Below are 15,494 nucleotides of genomic sequence, written 5' to 3'. Positions count from 1 at the left end.
GTGTTCTTGCATGCATCATGTGTTTTGATTCATAATTTTCATGTTGTGAGTCATTTTTTATGTTTTTCTCTCTCAACATTAAAAATTCAAAAATCAAAAATATATCTTTTCCTTTTTCTCTCATAAATTTTCGAAAATTTGAGTTGGCTTTTTCAAAATTTTTAAAATCTAGTTGTTTCTTATGAGTCAAATCAAATTTTCAAATTGAAAATCCTATCTTTTTCAAAATCTTTTTCAAAAATTAAATCTTTTTCATTTTTCTTATTTATTTTCGAAAATTTTAAAAATATTTTTCAAAAATCTTTTTCTTAATTTTATCTCATAATTTTCGAAAATATTATCAACAATTAATGTTTTGATTCAAAAATTTCAAGTTTGTTACTTGCTTGTTAAGAAAGATTCAAACTTTAAGTTCTAGAATCATATCTTGTGATTACTTGTGAGTCAAGTCATTAATTGTGATTTTAAAATTTCAAATCTTTTTCAAACAAATCTCTTTCAATCATATCTTTTCAAACTTTGATTTCAAAATCTTTTCTAACTTCTTATCTTTTCAAATTTAATTTTCAAATCTTCTTAATATCTTTTCAATCATATCTTTTCAATCATATCTTTTTAATCAATTTTCAAAATAAATTTCTATCATATCTTTTTAAATCTTATCTTTTTCAAAACTTTGATTTTAAAATATCTCCTCTAACTTCTTATCTTCTTATCTTTTTAAAATTGAATTTCAAATCTTTTTCAACTAACTAATTGACCTTTTGTTTGTTTCTTATCTTTTTCAAAACTACCTAACTAACTATCCCTCTCTAATTTTCGAAAATACATCCCTCTTTTTCAAAAATTCTTTTTAGTTAATTAATTGTTTAAATTTTAATTTTAATTTTAATTCTCCTTTAATTTTCGAAAATCATCAACTTCTTTTCAAAAATTAATTTTCGAAATTCCCTCTCCCTCATCTCCTTCTATTTATTTATTCATCTACTAACACTTCTCCTCACCCAAAAATTCGAACCCCTTCTTCTCTCCTGAGTTTGAATTCTTCTCTTCTTCATTCTCTTTCTTCTTTTCTTCTACTCACATAAGGGAACCTCTATACTGTGGTAAAAAGGATCCCTATTATTATTTTCTGTTCCCTTCTTTTTCATATGAGCAGGAGCAAGGACAAGAACATTCTTGTTGAAGCAGACCCTGAATCTGAAAGGACTCTGAAGAGGAAACTAAGAGAAGCTAAATTACAACAATCCAAAGACAACCTTACAGAAATTTTTGAAAAGGAAGAGGAGATGGCAGCCGAAAATAATAATAATGCAAGGAAGATGCTTGGTGACTTTACTGCACCAAATTCCAATTTACATGGAAGAAGCATCTCCATCCCTACCATTGGAGCAAACAATTTTGAGCTTAAGCCTCAACTAGTTTCTCTGATGCAACAAAACTGCAAGTTTCATGGACTTCCATCTGAAGATCCTTTTCAGTTCCTAACTGAATTCTTGCAGATATGTGATACTGTTAAGACTAATGGAGTAGATTCTGAAGTCTACAGGCTCATGATTTTCCCGTTTGCTGTGAGAGACAGAGCTAGAATATGGTTAGATTCTCAACCTAAAGATAGCCTGAACTCTTGGGATAAGCTGGTCACGGCTTTCTTAGCCAAGTTCTTTCCTCCTCAAAAGCTTAGTAAGCTTAGAGTGGATGTTCAAACCTTCAGACAGAAAGAAGGTGAATCCCTCTATGAAGCTTGGGAGAGATATAAGCAACTGACCAAAAAGTGTCCTTCTGACATGCTTTCAGAATGGACCATTCTGGATATATTCTATGATGGTCTGTCTGAATTAGCTAAGATGTCATTGGATACTTCTACAAGTGGATCCATTCACCTAAAGAAAATGCCTGCAGAAGCTCAAGAACTCATTGACATGGTTGCTAATAACCAGTTCATGTACACTTCTGAGAGGAATCCTGTGAGTAATGGGACGCCTCAGAAGAACGGAGTTCTTGAAATTGATACTCTGAATGCCATATTGGCTCAGAACAAACTATTGACTCAGTAGGTCAATATGATTTCTCAGAGTCTGAATGGAATGCAAGCTGCATCCAACAATACTCATGAGGCATCTTCTAAAGAAGAAGCTTATGATCCTAAGAACCCTGCAATAGCAGAGGTAAATTATATGGGTGAACCCTATGGAAACACCTATAATCCCTCATGAAGAAATCACCCAAATCTCTCATGGAAGGATCAACAAAAGCCTTAACAAGTCTTTAATAATGATGGAAGAAACAGGTTTAGCAATAGCAAGCCTTTTCCATCATCCACTCAGCAAAAGATAGAGAGTTCTGAGCAAAATCCATCTAGCTTGGCAAATATAGTCTCTGATCTATCTAAGGACACTCTAAGTTTCATGAATGAAACAAGGTCCTCCATCAAAAATTTGGAGGCACTAGTGGGCCAGCTGAGTAAGAAGATCACTGAAACCCCTTCTAGTACTCTCCCAAGCAATACAGAAGAGAATCCAAAGAGAGATTGCAAGGCCATTGATATAACCATTATGGCCGAATCCAAGGAGGAAGGGGAGGACGTGAATCCCAAGGAGGAAGACCTCCTGGGATGTCCAGTGATCAACAAGGAGTTTCCCTTTGAGGAACCAAAGGAATCTGAGGCTCATTTAGAGACCATAGAGATTCCATTGAACCTCCTTATGCCCTTCATGAGCTCTGATGAGTATTCTTTTTCTGAGAGAATGAGGATATTACTAAAGAGCAAGTTGCCAAGTACCTTGGTGCAATCATGAAGCTGAATGCCAAACTATTTGGTAATGAGACTTGGGAAGATGAACCTCCCTTGCTCATCAATGAACTGAGTGATCTGGATCAACTGACATTGCCTCAGAAGAAACAGGATCCTGGAAAGTTCCTAATACCTTGTACCATAGGCACCATGACTTTTGAGAAGGCTCTATGTGACCTGGGGTCAGGAATAAACCTCATGCCACTCTCTGTAATGGAAAAACTGGGAATCTTTAAGGTACAAGCTGCTAGAATCTCATTAGAGATGGCAGACAATTCCAGAAAATAGGCTTATGGACAAGTAGAGGACATGTTAGTAAAGGTTGAAGGCCTTTACATCCCTGCTGATTTCATAATCCTAGATACTGGGAAGGATGAGGATGAATCCATCATCCTTGGAAGACCATTCCTAGCCACAGCAAGAGTTGTGATTGATGTGGACAGAGGAGAATTGATCCTTCAACTAAATGAGGACAACCTTGTGTTTAAAACTCAAGGATCTCTCTCTACAACCATGGAGAGGAAGCATGAAAAGCTTCTCTCACTACAGAGTCAACCAGAGCCCCCACAGTCAAACTCTAAGTTTGGTGTTGGAAGGCCACAACCAAACTCTAAGTTTGGTGTTGAACTCCCATATCCAAACTCTAAGTTTGGTGTTGGAAAGTCTCAACAATGCTCTGAACATCTGTGAGGCTCCATGAGAGCCCAATGTCAAGCTGTTGACATTAAAGAAGCGCTTATTGGGAGGCAACCCAATTTTTATTTATCTAATTTTATTTTCATTCTTATTGCTCTTTCATGTTTTCTTAGGTTCATGATCATGTGGAGTCACAAACTAAATATAAAAATTAAAAACAGAATCAAAAACAGCAGAAGAAAAATCACACCCTGGAGGAAGGACTTACTGGCGTTTAAACGCCAGTAAGGAGCATCTGGCTGGCGTTCAATGCCAGAGCAGAGCATGGATCTGGCGTTGAACGCCAGAAACAAGCAACATCCTGGCGTTCAGACGCCAGGAATGCACCCTGAGGAAAGCTGGTGCTGAACGCCAGAAACAAGCATAGAACTGGCGTTCAACGCCAGAAACATGCTGCATCTGGGCGTTGAACGCCCAGAACAAGCATCAATTCGGCGTTTAAATGCCATAATTGCATGCAAAGGCATTTTACATGCCTAATTGGTGCAAGGATGTAAATCCTTGACACCTCAGGATCTGTGGACCCCACAGGATCATCTCAGGATCTGTAGACTCCACAGGATCTCCACCTACCCCCACTCATACTCTCCCCTCTTCTTATTCATCCTCTCTTCCCAATAAACACCTTTCCCCAAAACCCTTCACCAATCACCTCAATCTCTCTCTTCCCTATTACCCATTCACCACTCACATCCATCTACTCTTCCCCATAAACCTACCTCATAAACCCCACCTACCTTCAAAAGTCAAAATCACTTTCCCACCCAAACCCACCCCATATGGCCGAACTTTAACCCCTCTCCCTCCACTATATAAACATCTCCATTCTTCTTCATTCTCATACAACACAACCCTCTCATCCCCTTCTTGGCTGAAACACACCCTCTCTCCCTCTCTTTCATATCTTCTTCTTCTTCTTCTTTTCTTTCTTCTCTTGCTCGAGGGCTAGCAATATTCTAAGTTTGGTGTGGTAAAAGCATAAGCTTTTTGTTTTTCCATTACCATCGATGGCACCTAAGACCGGAGAATCCTCTCGAAAAGGGAAAGGGAAGACAAAAGCTTCCACCTCCGAGTCATGGGAGACGGAAAGATTCATCTCCAAAGCCCATCAAGACCACTTCTATGATGTTGTGGCCAAGAAGAAGGTGATCCCCGAGGTCCCTTTCAAACTCAAGAAAAATGAGTATCCGGAGATCCGACATGAGATCCAAAGAAGAGGTTGGGATGTTCTAACAAACCCCATCCAACAAGTCGGAATTCTAATGGTTTAAGAGTTCTATGCTAATGCATGGATCACTAGGAACCATGATCGAAGTAAGAACCCGAACCCAAAGAATTATCTCACCATGGTTCGGGGGAAATACTTAGATTTTAGTCCAGAAAATGTGAGGTTGGCATTCAACTTGCCAATGATGGAAGAGAACGCACGCCCCTACACGAGAAGAGTCAACTTTGATCAAAGGTTAGACCAAGTCTTCATGGACATATGTGTGGAAGGAGCTCAATGAAAGATTGACTCAAAAGGCAAACCGGTTCAACTGAGAAGACTGGACCTTAAGCCTATAGCTAGAGGATGGTTGGAGTTCATTCAATGCTCAATCATTCCCACTAGTAACCGGTCTGAAGTTACAATAGACCGGGCCATCATGATCCATAGCATCATGATTGGGGAGGAAGTGGAGGTTCATGAGATTATACCTCAAGAACTCTACAAGGTGGCTGACAAGTCCTCCACTATGGCAAGGTTAGCCTTTCCTCACCTCATTTGCCATCTATGCAATTCGGCTGGGATTGACATAGAGGGAGATATCCTCATTGATGAGGACAAGCCCATCACTAAGAAAAGGATGGATCCAACAAGGGAGCCTATTCATGGATCTCAAGGGACGCATGAAGAAGCTCATCACCAAGAAATCCCTGAGATGCCTCAAGGGATGCACTTTTCTCCACATAATTTTTGGGAGCAAATCAACACCTCCCTAGGAGAACTAAGTTCCAACATGAGACAACTAAGGGTGGAACATCAAGATCACTCCATCATCCTCCATGAAATTAGAGAAGATCAAAGAGCAATGAGGGAGGAGCAACAAAAACAAGGAAGAGACATAGAAGAGCTCAAGGACATCATTGGTTCCTCAGGAAGGAAACGCCACCATCCTTAAGGTGGACCCGTTCCTTGTTCTTTAATTTTCTGTTTTTCGTTTTCTTTATGTTAAGTGCTTATCTATGTTTGTGTCTTATTACATGATCATTAGTATTTAGTAACTATGTCTTAAAGCTATGAATGTCCTATAAATCCATCACCTCTCTTAAATGAAAAATGTTTTTAAATTCAAAAGAACAAGAAGTACATGAGTTTCGAATTTATCCTTGAATTTAGTTTAATTATATTGATGTGGTGACAATACTTTTTGTTTTCTGAATGAATGCTTGAACAGCGCATATGTCTTTTGAAGTTGTTGTTTTAGAATGTTAAGTATGTTGGCTCTTGAAAGAATGATGACAAGGAGACATGTTATTTGATAATCTGAAAAATCATAAAAATGATTCTTGAAGCAAGAAAAAGCAGTGAATACAAAGCTTGCAGAAAAAAAAATGTGCGAAAAAAAAGAAAGAAAGAAAGAAAAAGAAAAAGCAAGCAGAAAAAGCCAATAGCCCTTAAAACCAAAAGGCAAGGGTAATAAAAAGGATCCAAGGCTTTGAGCATCAGTGGATAGGAGGGCTTAAAGGAATAAAATCCCGGCCTAAGCGGCTAAACCGAGCTGTCCCTAACCATGTGCTTGTGGCGTGAAGGTGTCAAGTGAAAACTTGAGACTGAGTGGTTAAACTCAAGGTCCAAAGCAAAAACAGAGTGTGCTTAAGAATCCTGGACACCTCTAATTAGGGACTTTAGCAAAGCTGAGTCACAATCTGAAAAGGTTCACCCAGTTATGTGTCTGTGGCATTTATGTATCCGGTGGTAATACTAGAAAACAAAGTGCTTAGGGCCACGGCCAAGACTCATAAAGTATTCACCCAGTTATGTGTCTGTGGCATTTATGTATCCGGTGGTAATACTAGAAAATAAAGTGCTTAGGGCCACGGCCAAGACTCATAAAGTAGCTGTGTTCAAGAATCAACATACTGAACTAGGAGAATCAATAACACCATCTGAACTCTGAGTTCCTATAGATGCCAATCATTCTGAACTTCAATGGATAAAGTGAGATGCCAAAACTATTCAAGAGGAAAAAAGCTACCAGTCCCGCTCATCTGATTGGAGCTATGTTTCATTGATAGTTTGGAATTTATAGTATATTCTCTTCTTTTTATCCTATTTGATTTTCAGTTGCTTGGGGACAAGCAACAATTTAAGTTTGGTGTTGTGATGAGCGGATAATTTATACGCTTTTTGGCATTGTTTTTAGTATGTTTTTAGTAGGATCTAGTTACTTTTAGGGATGTTTTTATTAGTTTTTATGTTAAATTCACATTTCTAGACTTTACTATGAGTTTGTGTGTTTTTTTGTGATTTCAGGTATTTTCTGGCTGAAATTGAGGGACTTGAGCAAAAATCAGATTCAGAGGTTGAAGAAGGACTGCTGATGTTGTTGGATTCTGACCTCCCTGCACTCAAAGTGGATTTTCTGCAGCTACAGAACTCCAAATGGCGCGCTCTTAATGGCGTTGGAATGTAGACATCCAGGGCTTTCCAGAAATATATAATAGTCCAAACTTTGCATGAGTTTAGACGACGCAAAAGGGCGTTGAACGCCAGTTCTATGCTGCAGTCTGGAGTTAAACGCCAGAAACACGTCACAAACCACAGTTGAACGCCAAAAACACGTTACAACTTGGCGTTCAACTCCAAAAGAAGCCTCTGCACGTGTAAACTTCAAGCTCAGCCCAAGCACACACCAAGTGGGCCCCGGAAGTGGATTTATGCATCAATTACTTACTTCTGTAAACCCTAGTAGCTAGTTTAGTATAAATAGGACTTTTTACTATTGTATTGAGAGAGGAGATAATCTTTTGATCATCTTTTGATCCTTTGATCACGTTTGGGGGCTGGCCATTCGGCCATGCCTGAACCTTCATCACTTATGTATTTTCAACGGTAGATTTTCTGCACTCCATAGATTAAAGTGTGGAGCTCTGATGTTCCTCATGTTTTAATGCAAAGTACTACTGTTTTTCTATTCAATTTAACTTATTCCACTTCTAAGATATCCATTCGCACCCAAGAACATGATGAATGTGATGATTATGTGACGCTCATCATCATTCTCACTTATGAACGCGTGCCTGACAAACACTTCCGTTCTACATGCAAACAATCTAGAATGAGTATCTCTTAGATATCTAATACAGAGAACCGAGTCCGAGATGTTAGAATCTTCATGGTATAAGGTAGAACCCATGGATGGCCATTCCTGAGATCCGGAAAGTCTAAACCTTGTTTGTGGTGTTCCGAGTAGGATCTGGGAAGGGATGGCTGTGACGAACTTCAAACTCGCGAGTGCTGGGCGTAGTGACAGACGCAAAAGGAGCGTGAATCCTATTCCAGTATGATCGAGAACCTCCAGATGATTAGCCGTGTCGTGACAGAGCATTTGGACCTTTTTCACAGAGAGGATGGGATGTAGCCATTGACAACGGTGATGCCTTATAGAAAGCTTGCCATGGAAAGGAGTAGGAAGGATTGGATGAAGACAGCAGGAAAGCAGAGGTTCAGAGGAACGAAAGCATCTCTAGACGTTTATCTGAAATTCTCACCAATGATTTACATAGGTATTTCTATCTTTATTTTCTGTTTATTTATTATTGTTATTCGAAAACTCCATAACCATTTGATATCCGCCTAACTGAGATTTACAAGATGACCATAGCTTGCTTCATACCAACAATCTCCGTAGGATCGACCCTTACTCACGTAAGATTTTATTACTTGGACGACCCAGTGCACTTGCTGGTTAGTTGTATCGAAGTTGTGAATGAAAAACGATTTATTAAAGACGTGCGTACTGAGTTTTTGGCACCGTTGCCTGAGATCACAATTTCGTGCACCAGTAAGCTCAGTGAAACAAAGGCCTCAATCATATAAGTGCATGCATACATCAAACCATGGAAATATAGAATCAAGCAAAACAAAGATCACAATTTTAGAGAGAAAAACACACACCAAAAATAAAATATTGGTTGATAAAATGCAACCAATCAAATAGGCTTAAAATCTCACAGGTTTTGTGTGTTCGAGCTCTTAACCATGTTCCAAAATAAAATCTCTTCAAACAAGTTTAACAAAAAGTTTAATTCAAATTAGTGAAATGCTATAAAAAGTTTCTTGAAAAAGAAAATATTACTTCAACCAAGTGGTAAGATATGCACAAAATCAAACAAATATGCAAATGCAACAACTCATTTAACAAAGAAAATTTAAACATTGGTGTTGAGAAGGAAATAACTAACCCATGGAGATCAGTATCGGCCTCCCCACACTTAAAGATTGCACCGTCCTCGTTGCATGCTAAGATGTACAAGTGGACGGGTGGCTCCGCAGCTAGTGCTATTTTTGTTCCTTTCCTTGCCGGTGGTTTGGGAGTAGCTTTCTCTTTACCCTTCTTGGTCGCCATCCTAAAAAGGGAAAAAGTAAGTAACTTTAAAACTTAAGGGTTAGAGCAAGGAAGGGGATGGTATAAGTGATAATCAATGCACGGTAAAGAGGGATGTCGTTAACACATGGTCATGACTACATGTGAAAAGTTCATTAATGGAAATATAGCAAGTGCATATGATGGCAAGTAGATGAAAGATGTTTATTGGCATGCTGGCAAAGGCATGAGTAGCATAGATCAAGTATTAAATGCCTATTTAGATTATCAAATCTGTCAAACTAACAATCTGTTTGTATTAACAATTATATTTAATCAATAAAATATAAAAAGGGTTTTTTGTGAAAAACAGGCATTTAGAATAGTAGAATAAAATAATGCACAATGCCATACAGGCTTTTTCACAAACACATAGCATGCATGGTAAATATGTTATTGAAAGTATTAATTTGAACATGCAAGTAACCCTTTAAGAAGTAATATTAATTGTCAAACAATTCCACAAGCAAAATATAGAAGTAAATAATCACCCAATTAAATTTCTAACACCAATTAAAGGAATAAAAAGAAAAGAAAAGAAAGAAAAAGAAGATATAGATAAAGAAAGTGAAAAGAAACAGAAGAAGAAAACATTAATAAAAATAATAAAGGGAAAAGTAAAAATAAAGAGAGAAAGAAAACAACCTTGATAATGGATGGGAAAAATAAGGGATGAGAAAGTAAAAAGTGAGAAAGAATAAAGAGGGAAGAAGAAAGAAGAAAGAAATAAGAAGGGAAAGAAAAGATTTGGATTTGGGGAAGAAAAGATAAGATATTTGGCTGATCTGGATAAGTTGTGCGTCGCATGTGACGTGGACGTGTGGGTCACGCGATCGCGTGGTGTGTGATATTTTTTAGGTGACGTGGATGCGTGGGTCACGCGATAGCGTGGCCTGATTTGTGCTATTGGCGTGAGTGCAGCCTTGCGTTCGCACAACTCTCTGTTTGGAATGCAATTTGCCAAAAGTATGGGTGACGCGATCACGTGAATGGCCTCAATCTGTAAAACGACGCGGCCGCGTAGGTCACGCGGTCGCGTGGTAGGGCTAGTGCTTCCAGCACCATTCCAGCCCAACTCCACCAAAACTCTCTGCCATACACCCATTTACGTCGATTTTGTAGGGCCACGCATTCGCGTGGGAGGCTCTTTTTCAGAATGACGCGAACGTGTCATTGACGCGGTTGCGTGGGCATGTTTGTGCCTAAGGTACGCCTCTAGCCACGCTTTCGGGTGACTTTCTATTCAATTCTCTTTTCTTCAGAACGCACCTAAGATGCGGACGCGTCGCGTGTGCGTTTTTTTTTTTTTATATGCAGAATGCAAATGCAAATGCATGCCATATGCAGAGATTATGAGAAGAGTCATTAACAAAAATAAAAATAGAATAAAGTAAAATAAAATTATGACTGAAACGGAACAATCATACCATGGTGGGTTGTCGCCCACCTAGCACTTTTAGTTAAAGTCCTTAAGTTGGACATTTGATGAGCTCCCTGTTATAGTGGCTTGTGCTTGAACTCATCCAGGAATCCCCACCAGTGTTTGTAATTCCAATATCCTCCGAGATCCCACACTAGTTGCATAAATCCTTCAAGCAAGTTAAAGCAAGTGACAAGGCCCCACGAGTGTTGATTGCCAAAATGAATTTCGGGGTCCCAAATCTTGCTTTTGCACCCGTCTTCTTGTTGATCATCATTTTTCCATTTGGGTGGTGAACAGTCGGAATTCTTACCGAGACATCCAAACAGTTTCCTAGACCCATTCAATTGAGAATTATACCAACCCTTATACTTTAATTTGGAGCATGCAATTATATTGAACCTTGCATGACAATTCTTACCACTAACCATCTCCCTCTTACTATTATAGCCACAAAGAGCTCTAAGTTGCCCATCCGTCTCAAGCAAAGCATATTCAAGTGAGCTAATTAAGCTTAGAGATGAGAGATTTACCCACTTGAATGAAGGGATGGATGGTGATGGCTTTGGAGAGGTCTCCAACAACCTTGGCAAGGTGATTTCTAGCTCCATTCCCTTGAGATCTTCCTTGACAACTTTCACCTCCTTGCAAGCTTCTTCAATTTCAACCTCTTCCTCTTGGTAGCCTTCTTCCAATTCGATCTCTTCTTCATTGTTTACCAAGGGCATGGGAGGTTGTGCTTCTTCTTCTTTAATCTCCATGTCAAGTCCAATGGAAGAGGATTCAAATGTAAATAAGAATTCATCAGTGATTGAATCCATCTCTTGATCATCCCCTTCAAAGTCTTCAACCATGATATGCCTTGGAGGTTGTACACCCTCATCAACAACAAATTTAAACCCCTTAGAAGGGGCTTTATGACTGGGCTTTCCCATGGACGTTCCGTATCTCCTAAGTCTTCGACCACTTTTTCCTCTTTAGTAATTCCAGGTTCCTCCAGTTGTTCTAGTACAAAATCAAACTCCTCCTTGATGTCTTCCACTCCATGACAATTTTTCTCAAGTGTCTCTACTATCTCTATCTTTTGGGTCTCCTCTTGCTTCTCTTGAAATATGGCTGCGTGAAGCCGATCCATTGTGTCCCTAAGACGATCCATTCTCTTTTGCTCCATGTCAATAGCATAGTTGGTATCATCTTGCTCTTGGATTGGTGGGCATGGATGTTCTTCCATAGAGGGTGGTGGTGCACCAGAGCTTGAGGGCTGAGTATTCGAGGTAGAAGATTGGTCCATGCGAGATATAAGAGCTTGAACAGAAGATGTGAGACTAGTGATAGAAGCAAGTGTGGTATGAAGCTCTGTTTTCCCTTGGTGAATAACACCAAGGGTGTTGTCATCCAGTGGAGGTTGGGGTGGATAAGGGTTAGGGTCATATGGAGGTGAATGGTGTAAAGGGGCTTGTGAGTTTGGTGGTTCAAAGGTATGTTGTGGAGGTAGTTCATAAGCATATGATGGGACTTGTTGGTAACTACAAGGGGATCTACCATATCTATCATCTTGTTATGCACCTCGGAATGGCTCCTGACCATAGTAATTTGGTGGATGTTGGTTGTCACGAAGGGCTCCACCATATCTAATTTCTGAGCATGCATTGTAGGATGGTCATTGTCCATGGTATCTTGGAAGGTGTTGTTGCCGAAAGGGTTGATCAGATCCTCGTGGCTCCTTCCAATTTTGATTGTTCCGACCTTGATGTATGTTCCTGTTATAGTTTCCATTCCTTCCAACAACATTAGAACCAAACTTGAAACTAGAGGTGTGAGAAGTCATAGTAACAAAAAAAATAAAAAAAAAACTAAAAAAATTAATGAAAATAAACTCCTAAAACTAGAAACACTGACAACAATATAAGATAAAGATTTGAAAAAGGTTTAAATTTTGAAATTTGAATTTTGAATTTTGGAATTTAAATATTGAAATTTGAAATTTGATTTTGAAATAAGATAAGATAAGATTTGAAAGAGATATGATTTTTGAAAAAGATTTGAATTTTGAAATTTAAAACTAAGATAAGATAAGATAAAAATTTTAAAATAAAAATCTGAATTTTTTTTTTGTAATTTTAGAAAAAAAAATCAATTAAAATAAAGTGAAAAGATATTTTTGAATTTAACGAGGAAAGAGAAAAATAATAAAATGACACCAAACCTAAAATTTTTAGATCAAAATGAAGAAAACAACCAAGAACAACTTGAAGGTCAAGATGAACACGAAGAACAACTTGAAGATCAAGAAAGAACAAGGAACACTATTTTCAAAAATTTTAATAACTAAATGAAAACCAATAACCTCATAATTTATGAAAAAGCAAAAATAAAAACAAAAATAAAAACAAATAAACAAGCAAAAAGCAAATATTTACAATAACCAATAATAAGGCATATGTTTGCAATTTCCCGACAACGGCACCATTTTGACGAATGAAACTCTCACACGATCTAGAATTTTCATAAATAAAATCATGTTGTAGGTATAGCTTCTAGACCTTCAAGAATTCCCTTCGTACAAAAACTTTGGTTGTCACAAGTAACAACACCCAATAAAATTTATAATCGAAGTATTTAAACCTCGGGTCGTCTTCTCAAGGAATTGCAGGGAAGTAAGATTTATTATTGGTTATGGAAAAAGTATATTTTATTTTGGGTTTTTAAAATAAGGAACAAGTAATTTAAATGACAAGAAAAATAAATTAATAATTATGAAAATCTCTTGCAAGGTATAAGAACTGGAAATCCCATCCTAGTTATCCTTATCAGGTGTGATGAGAATTGTTATTGCTCCCACTTAGTTAACCCTTACTAAATAAAGGAAAGTCAAGTGGACCAATCAATTTGATCCTCAAGTCCTAGTCAACTCCTGTGGAAAGACTAGCTTTAGAACGATCCAAATCAATCAGCAATTCCCAATTTTCAATCAACTGCTGAGTTTGATAACTCAACTGTTACCAATTACTTAACCAAAGCAAAAAAAGATAAAATCTACTCGAATAAAAATGCCTTCAGATTGGAAGCAGCAGTAACATAAATAAAAGAAAGAAATCTTAAATCTGAAATACCTCAAATTATATTAAATAAAGAAATCAACTCTAACATAAAGTTCATAAGCCAAATTGAAAAGATAAATAACAATTAAAGTAATAGAATAAATAAAAGTAGAAAATAAATTAAAGGAACATTGTACCTGGAATGAAGAGAAGTAGCATAATCATAATAGAAATCCTAAATCCTAATCCTAATCCTAAATCCTAAGAGAGAGGAGAGAGCCTCTCTCTCTAAAAACTACATCTAAAATCTAAAATTATGAATTTGAATGTTGTCTCTGTTGTCTATGTTGAATGGATGCATTCTCCCATTTTGTAGCCTTTAATCTGTGTTTTCTGGGTCGAGAACTGGGCCGAAAATAGCCCAGAAATCGCTGATTGCGAATTCTGTCACGATGATTTTTGCAGATGCGACGCATGCGCGTGATGCACGCATCTGTGTTGTCTATCCTTAGGGAAACTCTAAAAAATTATATATCATTTCGAAGTCCCGAATGTTAGCTTTCCAACGCAACTGAAACCGCATCATTTGGACCTTTGTAGCTCAAGTTATGACCGATTTAGTACCAGAAGGTTAGGTTGGACAACATTAGCAGTTCCTTCAGTTTCTTGCATTCCTTCCATTTTTGCATGCTTCCTTTCCGTCCTCTAAGTCATTCCTGCCCTGTAAACTCTGAAATCACTTAACAGACATATCATGTCATCGAATGGTAATAAGAGGGGATTAAACATAGCAAATTAAGATCAAAGAAACATGTTTTCAATCATAGCACAAAATCAGGAAGGAAAATGTAAAACATGCAATTTCTATGAATAAGCGTGAGTATAATGGATGAAAAACCACTCAATTTAGCACAATATAAACCATAAAATGGTGTTTTATCAACCTTCTCACACTTAAACATTAGCATGTCCTCATGCTAAGCTCAAGAGAAGCTATAAGAGTGAAGAGGAATGGTAGAATGTATGAAATGTAACCTATGTATATGAATGCAACTACATGCTAAGATGTTTTTACCTACTTGGTTAAAAGTAAACAAATATTTTAAGAACAAATCTGAACTGGATTTCACTAATTCAAATCAAAAATAAAGTATAAGTAAACTTGCAGAAGAAAATAGCTCATGAATGCCGGGAACAAGGAATCGAGTATCAAACCCTCACCGGAAGTGTATACACTCTAATCACTCAAGTGTTTAAGGTTCGACTCTCTCAATTCTCTACTAAAACTGCTTTCTAAGGCTTGATTTTCTTCTAACAATCAACAAAAATTTAATGCACAGATACACATATCAAGAGGTCTTTTAAGGGTTGTAATGGGGTTAGGGTCAAGGTAGGATTGTATTTGGTCAACTGGACTAAAATCTAAATCCTTAATTAACTTAAACTTTTCCACCTAACTTAAGCCAATCCATGTAATAATAATACCACATCTAACTATTCATTAACCATGTTTTCCACATATTCATGCATCCTAATTTCGAGTACAGTACATATGCATTGCTTTCACCATTTACTTTGGGGCATTTTGTCCCCTTTTACTTATTTGCTCTTTTTATTTTCTTTTTCTCTTTTTCTTATTTTTTTTATTTTTATTTATTTTTTTTCTTTTATTTTTTTTCTAATTTTCTCAATGCATATGATTAAATTATTGAATGCATGAACATGTCCTAAACATTTCTTTCACATTTTCATAAAATTCTAACATACTCAATTCTCAAACCAAATGTTTCCAAACCCAATTTCCCCACACTTAAATTATAAGCACTCTCACTAGTCTAAGCTAACCAAGGATTCAAATTAAGGACATTATTGTTTTCCGCTTAAAGTTAATGATGTGCTAATGTAAGGAACAA

General features: G+C 37.4%; 1 non-coding gene across 1 annotated transcript; it reads right to left on the bottom strand.

Annotated features, from left to right (window-relative positions):
- Nucleotides 1-1,685: 1,685 nt before the first annotated feature.
- LOC112761241 (small nucleolar RNA R71) lies at nucleotides 1,686-1,793 on the bottom strand. Its single transcript, XR_003181646.1, has one exon. It is a non-coding gene; the product is annotated as a small nucleolar RNA R71 (small nucleolar RNA).
- Between the last annotated feature and the right edge of the window lie 13,701 nt (nucleotides 1,794-15,494).

This window comes from Arachis hypogaea, chromosome 16, assembly GCF_003086295.3.
Source record: "Arachis hypogaea cultivar Tifrunner chromosome 16, arahy.Tifrunner.gnm2.J5K5, whole genome shotgun sequence".
In the NCBI taxonomy this organism is placed as follows: domain Eukaryota; kingdom Viridiplantae; phylum Streptophyta; class Magnoliopsida; order Fabales; family Fabaceae; genus Arachis; species Arachis hypogaea.
Note: the sequence above shows the minus strand (reverse complement) of the source record. Positions and strands in the feature narration are given on the sequence as shown.